Source organism: Littorina saxatilis, linkage group LG8, assembly GCF_037325665.1.
Source record: "Littorina saxatilis isolate snail1 linkage group LG8, US_GU_Lsax_2.0, whole genome shotgun sequence".
In the NCBI taxonomy this organism is placed as follows: domain Eukaryota; kingdom Metazoa; phylum Mollusca; class Gastropoda; order Littorinimorpha; family Littorinidae; genus Littorina; species Littorina saxatilis.
Window position 1 is genome coordinate 53,033,845 of NC_090252.1, and position 14,025 is coordinate 53,047,869.

Here is a 14,025-nt window from a genome sequence, read left to right on the forward strand (position 1 = left end):
TGAAATAATTTATTATATTTTATGTTATTAAAAAATATTTACTTTTAAATTTTGGTTATGAATAGTTATTCTTCTTCAAAAACTTCTTTTTTTTTTTTTAGAAAAAAAATTGCATAAAAACTTTCAATCCGTTATTTTTCAGTTTATCTTAAGACAGTTTCGGTTAAAAAAAAATGCATTTAAAAGTTTAATAAAAATATTTTTATTTTATGTAATGGTTTTCCCATTTAATTTTTATTTAATCATTTTGTTATTACTAACATTTATTTGCTTAATTGTTATCCTGATTATTTTTATCTTAAAATAAATATGATTATTTTAATTTGTATTATCATTATAATTGTTTTAGCATGTAATATAATTATTGTAATGGGGATTTGGTATTGTTGTAGGAATCAGCTTTCCACAAAATAATGTCGTGGAAAAATCTAGGCAAAGCATAATAAAAATATTATATGAACAGAAAAGATAACTGAAATCTATATGAATTTAACACCCATAACAAAACGATAAAAACATTTAAAAAATTCAGATTAAACAAAAAAATGTAAACTAAAGTAACTTTGAAACTAATTATCTACTCAAAATAAAGGCTGATGTTAATGGTTACATAAAATTTGTTCTCAGCATATTTTCATTTTATTTTATTTTGCTTTGGAAGAAAATCTCTATGAAAGTTCAATTTCAGGGGAGACAGTTACCTTGACTGAAAAGAGCAATTTATTGAAGTTATTTCCCTTGTCTGTCAGACCTACTTCACTCAGACAATCTCCAACTTCCTGTTGGCAAGAAGTCTGTCAAATCCACATTGTATCGGCGTTTTTTGCTTTTTCTTCATATTGACTTGTATTTTTGACTTGCTTATTGGATGCAAGGTAATCTTATCCTTCTCTCTGAAATGAAGATTGACTTCTTTCAAGAATAGGTAAGTTGATCAACTGAAGGAAAGATTTGGGAATTTGAATTTTTGATAGCTCGCGGCTTCGGCTTCCGAGTTTGATGGCAGAGAGAATTTCTCACACTTTCGATTTTTTTTTCGCCTAGAAGAACACTGTTCTATTCATTCATGTTTGTTTTGTCTGAAAGATGGATGAATGAACTAACTTTTCCAAAAACATAAAGTTGATTGATGCAGTGGTTTGTTTTTAAGGAGTTGTGGAAGAGTGAAAATACCATCCGAATCCCGATTCGCGGGTCGCTCACGGCACCATAAAAACTGAATTTTCGTTTATCATTTTATGTCTCATTGTCTGTTTCTTGGTAAACTTTGGTTGGTTCCTAATCTGGTCGAGTCATTGCGGCAGCAGTTGTCAGGAGCTTTAGTAGTAATACTAATAGGCTCTTCATATATCTGGGTTTTTTTTATTTGTATCTTTTTATTTTTCCACAGATGTTCAACTTTCAGTTCCGCATACTGACATAGACTCATAGTCATAGTGGAATATTCTGTGTCTGAGTCTCGGAAAAGAGAAAAATTACCCTTGTTCCCGAGGCATGCATAGACTAGAGAGGCAGGCAGAGGCTGTGTCAGCGTGTGCAGTGATAAAGTTGAAAAACAGATTTTTTTGAAATAAAAATAAAAAATACATCACAGAGAAAATAAATATACTAATTTAGTGAAATTGAGATGCTTATATTTAATAATTAATATTCCAGTTTTGATGTTTGCGTGTTACTGTTACTGTTAGGTTTGGGAATCAATGTGATCCTATTTAACTTCCAAGTATTTATTTTTTCAGAAAGCTTTGACTTGAGTATGACGGTGCTCACTGCTTGTTTGAACTGAAGGTGAAGAAAGCTGAGATGGACAGTGACCTTAACACCGCCACCGATGCCAGTAACGCAGACTGTCGTTCCGTCCCGGCAAGGTGAAGATGAACAGGTATGGCTCGATAGCAATGAGTGTCTCATTCAGAGTCATTGATAGTGACACTGACAGCGTCTTTTTGTTCTGTGACTTTGGCTTATTTTGTGTTTTATTCTTTTAGTTATAACCAGATGTGTCAAACAAATTCAGCTGATCTCTTTTACTGTTTTAGTGAAACAAATGTATTGTTTCCAGCAAAGGGAAAAAAATCGGGTGGGGGCGGTTGGTCAATTTTATTTTATATTTAAATTTTTATTTTATTTTAATAGTTTTATTGATGTTTGTTTTTAATTAACACAGGCATCTCATTGATGAGAAAGTGTGAACTGTGTCCGCGGGATGCCAGAGAAGAGTAACTTTTCATCCAAAGTCTGCAAAATTGAATTTAAAATTTAACCTTTTTGAATTTGATGAATATTTTTGAATGAATACAAAAAGTTCTAGTGTTTGGAGGAAAAGTTAAGGTCAGTTCAACTTTAAACAAGGATTTTTAGTGTGTGTTTGTTCTTCTGTCTAAAAAAAAAATAAAAAAAAATCTGCTTGAAGTAAATACACACAAAAATTTTCATCTCCAACTGCTGAGTCCCTACATCTTTTTACCCATCAAATGCCACTCTGTATGCCCCTTTAAAAATTGATTGCAATGGATATATTCCTCATCTTCTCCTGAATTCAAAAATATAGAGATGTCACGTTTACTTTGAACATTTGCTCAGATTGTTTTTTAGTGCTGATGGTTTCTTTTCAGGCCGACAGATTGTCTAAAATATGTATTGCTTCATGTAAATGACTTTTTGTTCTTCTTTTCTTCCATTCAGCGGACACAAGACTACGAGCAGAGCAGAGCGGCAAGATAAACATCAGTTCTTGCTGCTGGAGAAGGTTCTACAGGAGCAGATGGACCTGATGCGACTAATTTAGTAATTGGTCGCCAAAGAATCATGGTGGAGCCAGAGCCTGTGCTACTGTTCGATGGAGTCATCTTTTTACTGTTGAGTGTGGAAGATGTTGAAGGCACATGATGGATCTGTCGAAGGAGTGATCACTGGTAGGTGGCTTTGAATGCTATTGTTGAAGCAGACCAGTCATGCCTGTGCTATTTTCCCCAGATAACTGTAGCAAGATCTTGTGAGAGTGACATGTTATTGTTGGACGCTCTTTAGGCTTTAAATGTTACCTTGAGTGTGTGCTTTTTGGAGGATGCCAGATGTCATCACGGTTCACGGGTGTATCTTAACTGTTCATCAGTTCTCAGTCATGACCAGTTTCCCATTATCCTGGGAATTCATGCAAGGTTTATGCGTATTGGTCACATTTGTGAATTTAACCAACACATTTTGATGATAAAACTATGCTTATGGGTACGGTACGCACAATGATGGGCCTCTTTTTCTCATGTGGGGTGCGGAAAATGCATGCACCACTTTGTTTTCTGTGATCATTGCATCTGTGAGAAATAATGCAAATATTGCTCTGTGGCCAGAGCTGCCATCTGCTAGGTTTTCAGGGATGTAACAGAAATTGCTACGCTGTTTCCTCAAGTTCAAAATTGCAAGTGCTACACTCAAGCAAATAATCACAAACATGCAACAGTGCCTTCTTGTGAGTTCTGATTCTCACTTTGTGTAGGCATCGGATTATGGGTCAGAAAAAAATTGTCCACACTGAATAGTATCACGGTTGACGCTCTCTTCTAACTATGTTTGTGCTTTCCAAATGAAGATTTGTGAGATAGTATTGAATGATTGATGCAGGTCACCTGAGGTGTGTGATTACATTTTATGACAATGCTACACTCAATCACCATTTGCTCTTCTGAAAACTTTTTTTTTTAAAGCAAGTGTGATTATTGATTTTTTGTTCCAGGTGACAGTATGATGCTTCCAGATTGAATTGTTTGTATGTGAAGAAGAGCTGTCTGAATATTTGATTTTTGGAATTCAGTTGGCTTGTTTTGTTTGTTTCAGATCCATGACCATGAGCTCGGTGTGGTTGGTGGACATGAACTAAAGACGACTACTGATGCTGTGATGACGAAGGTGTTCCATAGGCTACACGGTTGCTGACAGGGGGCTCTGGGGGAGGGCAGGGAAAGAGACCATGGTGTACGCTGCGACCAAAAGCCATCGACAGTGAGTTGTTTTTCATAATTTGTAAAATCATCCTGGTCCTTTTAGGAAGAAGATAAAATCCATGTCTACAAAACAACAAGTTATTTCTGTCTCAAATTTTGTTCTTTGGAATCAATTTTAAATTTGCCATGTTTCACATGTGAATGATAGTTGTCAAAGCTTTTACGCTTAACATTAAATTGCTAGAAGCCAAGTTCCTGAGCTCATTTGTCAGTGTCATGGATTTTCGACTACATACGAAATAAGGATGTTAGCAAACGGTATGATGTCGTCACATATGCGTCTGCACGTCACAGTACATGTATTATGAATTTCCGAAGGCCCCCAAAGAAAAAGTCATAGTAAAGGTAACTTTAACCACTTGACTGCCTTATGACGGGTATACCAGTCATGCGCTTGTGCAGCCGCAGCGCCTTAGGACGGGTAAACCCGTCTTCTTCGTTCCGGGATTTTCCAGAAATGCTACGTCACTGCTGACACACAAATAGCAGCCAATGGCTTGGTAGGATACCTCATTCTCATGAATAAACATAAATGGTGACGCGGTTTTGCGTTTGAAGGCTATTTTCGGCCTTGTCGACAGGGTATGGGAGAGAAATCTCGACTCGTCAAAATGGCTAACGGTGACTGTCGACCGGGCCCTAGTAGGGAAAAACAAAGCCGGACTGACGCTACAGGCGGTGCAAATGATTATGGATACTGACAGGGGAAGGGGGAGATCTTCTTTCGGACAATTCGTTGGAAACAGGTAGATGACAGTGATTATAATCCTTTCTTGGAGCGAGCAAAACAGCCACCTGTGTTTGATCCACAGGCACCGGAAGATGCGCCGGGCTGATTTTTCAAAAGTTCATATTTAAACATCATTATAAGCCAAACTAATTATCATTTCCATGATTAGACACAAAAAACAGATTCTTGGTTCAATTTCCTTTAAAAACAACATAGGTTTTACTTACCTACCTACTGCCAGTTTGAAGCTAGATTTTTGTGTGAATTATTACACCCCAAACTCCAATATTCCCTGGCAGTCAGGAATGCACATACCCAAGTTTTGATTGGCAGCGAAAGGGTTAAAACAAATATTAGGGTAGGTATTTTTTTTTACTTCTCTTCTACAAGGATTACAATGTGTTGTAATTTCCTCACTCAAGTATAGTTGGTGTGTTGTAAAAGCGTATGGTGTGTATGCAAGTTTGTGTGTCTGTATGATTTTTAGCAAGTTTACAGGCGTCAGGAAATAAACTTGAGACTTTTCTCAAATCAGTGATAGTTGTTTGATGATCTAAGTTCATGTTATTTTTTGTTTTGTCATGCAGAGGCTGTTCCGTGAAGCTGTACGGGTGCAACAGGTCAAGACCTTGAAGACGGCCGTTCAAGACTGGTTTTTGGAAGCCTGTGATAAAAGAAAGAGACAACAGGCCATGGAAGAGCCTTCATGATTTGGTTTGCAGTAATTGAACTTTGTAATCTCTGTAGGCTTATTTACAATGCTAGTTGCAAAAATTTGATGAATGTAAGATTTGACTCGCCTGAGAAATTGCTAGTGAGTAATTGTATTTCACAGTTCAGGTCTGTCTGGCTGATGGGTAATGTACAGAAGAGTCTGGGGTTTTTTTGGACATTATTTAAGCTAAGCTTTAAACTTCACACTCTTCTACAGATGATGTTCAGACATGATGTACCCTTTTAGGTTGTGTCAGAACGACAGAAGACTAAACTGGAAGTGCTCAACTACCATTACTATCAGTGGAGACGCATGGATGCATTTGAACTTTTCTTGTGGGTATCCCATACTAAAAATATAGAATACATGATTCTGGAAAAGCTGTTCAAGGGCACTTACACACTATATTCGATTTTTAATACACGACTCAAACCTTCAGGCTAAATTAAAATGAATAAAATACAAGTATAAAGAGTTCAGAAAAGAAGAAAACAAAAAGTGAACAAATAGAAAGAAAAGGTTTTAACAATTCCTTGTCATTTATGGGAGTCGAACGCAAACAACCTAGGCAGCTTGAAGGAGACAATGCATGATGCGGGTTTTTGTTGTTCTTTATTATTTTTTGGAGTTGAGTTGAGAATTTAGAAGCGAGACTAGAAATATACTTTTTTTTTTTTTTGCTGTTAAAACCGTTATGATTGGATTTCTATAGATGTAAGTCTTGGTGCACCTGATAAAAATTTAGCCCTTGAATGCAGGCAGTGTAAGGTAAATGAAGCAAAGTTCTCTCCGAAACAGCAAAAAAAATGCATTTCAATTATATTGATCCTCGCCACCTTATTTTGTTTGCTGAGCAGCTGGCCGCTGGAGACTTGTCTATCATTTTGTGAGTAAGCTGCGTGTTTTACATCCATTTTGAGATGGCAAACCTATGTTTTACGCAGTCTGATAAGTTTTTTTTAATTTATGAGTTTTATGTCATGTTTTTTTTAAATTTATGAGTTTATGTCATGTTGGTGTGCTTATACATATCAGTGGAGAAGGGGCATTGAATAAGTGTTTCTTTTTGATATCATTGTTCTGAATTTTGACTATTAGCTGGCATTTTACCTTTTGTTTCATTATTGTAGTTGTTACTTTTGTGTAGTGAAACTTGATAACTCACTGCTGCCCATGTCTAGGTTGTGTCAATTGTTTTTTCTTCACTGAACGTACCACTGATTATCAATGATGACATCAGGGTTTTGTTCTGTTTTTTCTCTGGCATTTGAATTTGCTTCAAATCATTGTGAACTTTTTTTTTCCATGCAAAGTTACTGGTATATGTGAATATGTTAACACACTTCAAATCAAAACCTGAAATGTCTCCTTTTTAAAAGTAATTTTTTTAATTTCTTTTATTTAAATGGTACACATTCATATGATTGTCTCCCTTTTTTTTCCTTTTTTTTTTTTTTTTTCCTTTTTTTTTGGTCTCTCCTTCTCTTATTTTGTTTTTTTTCTTTCTTATTCTTCGGTTTGTTCTTCCTTTTATCTTCTTATCCTCTTTCTCTTGCTTGTTCCTTGTCCCAGTATGCTTTCACGCCGCCCCATCTAATTATTTTGTGCTCCATCCACATCTGAATTTCGTTCAGCTGCCTTGTCCGAAATGTGTGTGGAACACATATGTAACTATGTTTAATGTCAATGTTCATGTTTCAAGTTCCTTGCTTTGTGAATTGCATACCAATGTTTTATGCAGTCGTGATAGATTCTAAATGTATGTGTTATCCTAGTTTGGTGTACATTGACTGGATTTCGATCCCTGGAGAATGGGCATTAACTAAGTGTTTGTTTGTGATATCATTAGTAATCTGAAGTTCAACTATTAGCTGGCTTGTAGAACTTTTTTTCTCTTTTTGTTGCTGTTCTGTATTCAAACATGTTGATACAACTCACTGCTGCCTATGCCTAGGCTGTGCCAATTATTTATTTATTTGTTTACATCAATGTGATATAGTGACGAGTGTACATCAAAATTCTCTCTTATAAGTTATACTGGATTCTTCACTGCATGTACTACGGCGTATCGATGATGACTATCAGGGTTTTGTTCTATTTATTCTTTGTTCTGCCAATTTGAATTCTGCTTTGAATAGTATTTTGATCATTTTTGTTTCCGTGCTGCTGGTATGTCAAAATGCAGTGAAATTAAAACCTGGAAGTCACAATGGCAATAAGCGAGATTCAAATCTCTCCTTTGTTTTAATCAATTTATTTGACTGCATTTTTGTTTTAGAACTTGTACATAATTATGATCATCTCTGTTATCGAACCTGCACGCTTGACCTTTGTCTTTCTGGATCAATACAATGTTGTGCACTGCCCATTATTTGTTTGTGAGTGCGTAAAGCGGTTGTGTGGTCTGCGTAAAATTGTGTAGGTCAATCGTGACATCTGCGTGGAGAGTGCGTCAAATGCGTGAGAATGCGTAAAGCAATTGTGACATCTGCGTGGAGAGTGCGTCAAATGCGTGAGAATGCGTACAGCAATTGTGACATCTGCGTGAAGAGAGCGTAAAAAGCGCGTAATGCCTGAGAATGCGTCAATAATTCGTGACATCTGCGTGGAGAGTGCGTAAGATGATCAGGACATCTGCGTCAAGAGCGCGTTAAATGCGTAAAGCAATCGTGACGTCTGCGTGGAGAGTGCGAATTTGTCTTGGTGTCAAATAAGCGTGCGCTGGAGGTGCGTATGGTCTGCGTAATCTGAGGGAAAACGAGTGTGTCACGCATGTATTTCGCTTTGCAAAATCGCGCGCGTTACGCATGCGTCCAGTGCAGTTGTTACGCAGAGTTTGGCGACTGCGACACGCATTCGCTGCGCAAAATTTTGCTGGCTGGGTTACTTACGTACTGCAATCTCTATGTGCCACAGAAAACTTCCTCAATAAGCTAAATTCATCTCTATTCCGATTTATCTGGAAGAAAAAATACTCAAACAAAAGAGCTTATGAAAAAGTTAATAGAAAAGTAATGTGCCAAGAGACAAATCATGGAGGTCTGAAAATGATTAATGTCAAAGATGTACAAACATCATTTCTAATGTCATGGATTATGAGGCTGCTGGACGGAAGTAACGCAAAGTGGCAACAGATTCCATTAGCATCCTTTTTAAATCTGGGCGAACGCTTATGCTGTTTGCGCTCAAATGTGAGTGCAGAAAATTTTAAAGGACTAGGTTCCATAAAGCAATATTTCTGGAAACAAGCTTTTATCACCTTGCTAAACAATAAACACAAGATCAAAGAAATAAGCAGTAATGAACAGGAGATAAGTGTACGCAATCAAACCTTATGGAATAATACAAATATAAGGTACAGGAAGCAAACGCTATACATGAATGACTGGATAAAGGCTAACATATGCGTTGTTAAAGATGTTTTTAACGATAACGACATGTGCTCTTTTGAGGAAATATGTGAACGAACTGGATATAAACAGTCTCGCCTATTTGAATATAATGCAATACAGACTGCCATTAAAGCTCTATTATTGCGTGATACGGGTCAGGCCCGTTCTGATCATATGCCATTTATACAATTATCTCCACGCCAAATTCGCCTAAAGATGTTAAATTATGAGATAAAGGAGCCAAGCTCAGCTGGATTTTGGTCGAACAAATTAAATATTACATTAGAAGATAAACACTGGAAATTAGCTAACGAATGCTCGACAGAAACCCGTCTTCGTCTATTGCATTGAACAATTTTACACAATATATATCCCACCAATATTTTGCTACATAAAATGGGAATTCGTCAAACAAATCTTTGTCAGTATTGTAACAAAACCGACTTCATCGAGCACTTTTTTTGGCAGTGTAGAGCAGTGCAACCCATATGGCAGGAATGTCAAGGGTACATATTTAAATGTACAGGCAAAAATATAAAGTTAAGCTGCGAAGAGGCTCTTTTGGGGTATTTCACACGTGATATCCCCAGAGAGAAAACCTTCATAATTAATCACCTTATATTGATATCGAAAATGTGCATAAGCCAGTTTAAGTACGGAAATCCAAAAACTAACATGAAGGTCTTATTTCAGAACCAAGCTCGACTTAGAAATTTCTAGTAAAATTGCACTGTGTATAAGAATATAGATAAATAGTAGTAAAGTGCTGTTAATGTAAAGTTATTTATATATGCGCCGTATGATACTGTGCTGAAAACTAGTACTGTAATTGGTAATTTGTAAATTCTCGCCTTTTGTCCATCGAGCGTTGGATTAATTAACTTGTTATGTATTGTCCTGCTGAAAATGGTATTATTTAACAGAATTATAGGAACAACAACAACAACAACACACACGCACGCACACACACACACACACACACGCACATACACGCAAACAAACGCACAAACTACTAGACATAGCAAAGGTGAATGAAATAGCTGTAACAATAGAGTAAAAAAAAAAATTTAAAAAAAATTTAAAAAAAAATGTGATTATTATTATTCAGTTTTAAATCCAGTTTGATTTATTACTGGTTATAAATTACGAAGTGTTGTGTCCCATTATTACATTTCTTTTTTGTAGTTTTTATTGTAAATTTTCTTTCAAAATCATGTAACCCTAGTTGTTTTTGAAATAAATATTGCCTTGCCTTGCCATGCTTAGGAGGAAAATGAACACTCTTTTTTAGACTTGCCCAACAACAGACGAAGGGGTGTCGTGTGTGTCATCAGCTGACTCTTGTATTCGTGCGGGGGAAACTGTGGACTCCAGTGTGAGCTGCCCAACACAGGGACACGTGTGTTGTCGACGGGTATGTCCATTTGACCTAGCCGATTACAATTGCGAGCAGCCGATGTGTTCCGATAGTTACTTCCAGCTACAAGCGCCATGTCCCAACGCGGGAGACTTGTGCTGTGAGCTCGGCCTAGGCAAACGTTAGGTGGGCAAAATAGAACATCCAACATAGCGATTTAACTGGTGAATTCTGAAAAAACCCACTTTTTTACTCATTTTATTAGCTGAATTTAAAGCTTGGAAGACAGAAAAAATAATTAAAAGTCCTAAAGTGGTTACAGTGTTCAGAAATAGTATTTGATACCAAGTTGAGTTATCCCTCTTCATCACAGTTAAAAGAAACACACCTCTTGTCGCGCAAAATCTTGAACTGTGATGCTTTTACTACACCCACCCCCTACCCATTTTTCAGAAAAGAGTGCATATTATCTTCCAAATAAAAAAGCAAGGTAGTCAGATGATCAAAAACTTCAGAACAGAAATAGGGAAGCAAAAAATAACATCCAACATAGTGATTTAACTGGTGAATTCAGAAAAAAACAACTTTTTTACTCATTTTATAAGCTGAATTTAAAGCTTGGAACAAAGAACAGTTTTTTTTAAAGTGCTTAAGTAGTTACAGTGTTTAGAAATAGTGTTAGATACCAAGTTGAGTTATCCCTCTTCATCACAGTTAAAAGAAACACACCTCTTGTCGCGCAAAATCTTGAACTGTGATGCTTTTACTACCCCCACCCCCTACCCATTTTTCAAAAAAGAGTGCATATTATCTTCTAAATAGAATTTTAAACAAGGTAGTCTAAGTCAGATGATCAAAACCTTCAGAACAGAAAGAGGGAAGCAAAAAAGAACATCCAACAGAGTGATTTAACAGGTGAATTCAGAAAACAACACTTTTTTACTCATTTTATAAGCTGAATTTAAAGCTTGGAAGACAGAAAAAATAAATTAAAAGTACTAAAGTGGTTACAGTGTTCAGAACTAGTGTTAGATACCAAGTTGAGTTATCCCTCTTCATCACAGTTAAAAGAAACACACCTCTTGTCGCGCAAAATCTTATACTATGATACTTTTACTACCCCCACCCCCTACCCATTTTTCAGAAAAGAGTGCATATATATATTATCTTCCAAATATAAAAGCAAGGTAATCAGATGATCAAAAACTTAAGAAGATAAATAGGGAAGCAAAATAGAATATCCAACATAGTGATTTAACTGTTGAATTCAGAAAAAAAAACACTTTTTTAATCATTTTTGAAGCTGAATTAGAAGTTTGGAAGACAGAAAAAAAAGAAAAAAAGTGCTAAAGTGGTTTCAAAAATAGTGTTAGATACCAAGTTGAGTTTTTGCTCTTTATCACAGTTAAAAGAAACACACCTCTTGTCGCGCAAAATCTTGAACTGTGATCCTTTTACTACCACTGCCCTCAACCCATTTGAACAGAAAAGAGTGCATATTCTCTTCCAATTAGAAACATAAGTAAAGGCAACTGGACATTTTTAAAATACATCTTTTCTGTCAGTCCAAGGATTGCTTAGTCCATTCAAAACAAACAGACTAGGATTTGATGCACCCACTTTAAGAAAAAGTTAACATGATAATTGATATATATATCAGACTTTTTTTATGCAATTACTACTGAAGATTCCAGACCAGGTAAAACAATCATTTTATATCCTTTGTCACATTTAAAAAAAAATTTTTATAAATCTATCCATAGCGAGTCTTGTCTCTTTGTGTCATTTAGTTATTTTCAAGAATTCTATCCTGGTAACAACAAAATCCCTGCCTACCTACCCTATTTTTTTTAGCCATGTCAATAGAAACAGACAATTTTTGGGGGGGCCCTAACGATCTTGAAACATTTGTTTTAATAGAGAAATAACAAGTACAGACATTAGCTGTGTCACTGGAATTTCTTTGTCAGGCTGAAACTTAGCTGTTGCGTTGGTGTCTGCTGTGTGTGTCTGGGTCCAAAGCAACTTTCACATTCTCATCTACACACTCACGTTACACAAGTATACAATTCCACTCACAGAGGCGTTCGGGGATGGGGGTCTCGCACTCGGACGAATCACACCACAAAATACACAGTATAGCGTACACAGATTTTACTATTGAACCACAAAGCAAATTAAATCATGAATAAATCAATCAAGCAAAACTTCCACACAATGACACACTCACTCTCGGTTCACACTGCGCTCTGGACGTGCACACTTGGCAGCACGTATACCGTTCCGACTCCGTTTGTCTTCCTGCAAGTCCAGCATAGGCACACGATTGTCCAAGAATCACAATAATCCTCGTGAATGTCACAGCAGGCATAGTAAGGTTACGTAGAAAAGTCCAAAAGGGTGCGTTGATGGTGGTAATCCGGTGCACACACACACACACACACACACACACACACACACACACACACGCACTCCGGTTTGGTAAGTTACCTGATAAATAATGTAGCCTGTAGATTTAACGGGGAGACTGATCAGGCAGGAAGAGCAATGATACTTTTACATGTCCGATGTTCAGCGATAAACTTGTTTTCTTCGAGAGTTCGATCTTCGTGCGATTCTGGCGCGTTGTCACCAAGAACGTTAAAACAAAACTTGACTAAATGTAAAAACCAGGATATCATCATGACATGATGCCTCTCTACAAAAACCAGGTCTAGGAACTCTTCATCTAAAGTCAGTCAGTATTAACCTCCTCAACACAATCCTCATCTTGTTCCATAGTGATTTCTGCAGCCAAAGAACATGTGGTTCCCAACTCACAAGACCGATTTGTCGTCTTCCATTACGAAATTCAGATCTACCCTAACTACGTGCATTGATCTGAGCAATAAAATGTACTTGTAGATGCGATAATCTGCAAACATCTCTTCAACGCAATCTGCATCTTGTCCCATCGTGATTTCTGTCGGCAAAGAACATGTGGATCTCAACTCACAAGACCGATTTGTCATCTTCCAGTGTGAAATTCAGATCTGCCCCAAGTATGTGTAATAAAATGTAGAAGCGATAATCTGAAAAAAATCTTTTTGCGTGAACGCTGCCACGTTGCCATCAGTCCGATGTCTTTTATCCAGAGCAGGGATGAACACACTTTTTCATCAGTAGTTTGTTATGTTTATCCGCAGACTGCTTTCCATTACTTGTCTGTTTTAGATTGACTCGTAGGGTTCTTCAGCCAGGCCGCAACACGTGCTTGTTTACTGACACGTTCTCACACACGACATGTCGTAAATACAAGTTCTAACGATTGTTTTGTATTGCACTGATAGAGAATGTCGATATTTGTAAACGTCTACCGTTTCCTAATGTTTATTTCATTATTTTGCATACGGATATGGCTAATAAGTGGATAATCTGTTACGACACGAAACGCGTTCTAAATCCGGGAAGGGAGGCTACTCCAACGTACTTTCCAAAGTGTACTCCTGCCTTAAGCACAGTTAACATTCGCAGACTTTAAAAATGCGTTTTAGATCTATTTACTTGGGTGACTAACATTTTCGTTCCTGCCAACGGCTGCTTCGCGGTAACAAAATGACTACCAGAGTCGCTTGGCTCGGGACTTTTTACATTTAGTCAAGTTTTGACTAAATGTTTTAACATAGAGGGGGGAATCGAGACGAGGGTCGTGATGTATGTGCGTGTGTGTGTGTGTGTGTCTGTGTGTCTGTGTGTGTGTGTGTGTGTGTGTGTGTGTAGAGCGATTCAGACTAAACTACTGGGCCGATCTTTATGAAATTTGACATGAGAGTTCCTGGGTATGATATCCT

At 37.0% G+C, this 14,025-nt stretch overlaps 1 long non-coding RNA gene across 1 annotated transcript; it reads left to right on the forward strand.

Moving 5' to 3' along the window:
• The first annotated feature begins 1,099 nt into the window (after positions 1-1,099).
• On the forward strand, positions 1,100-4,685 carry LOC138973823 (uncharacterized). Its single transcript, XR_011458173.1, has 3 exons — positions 1,100-1,882; positions 2,686-2,915; positions 3,835-4,685. It is a non-coding gene; the product is annotated as an uncharacterized lncRNA (long non-coding RNA).
• The last annotated feature ends 9,340 nt before the right edge of the window (positions 4,686-14,025 follow it).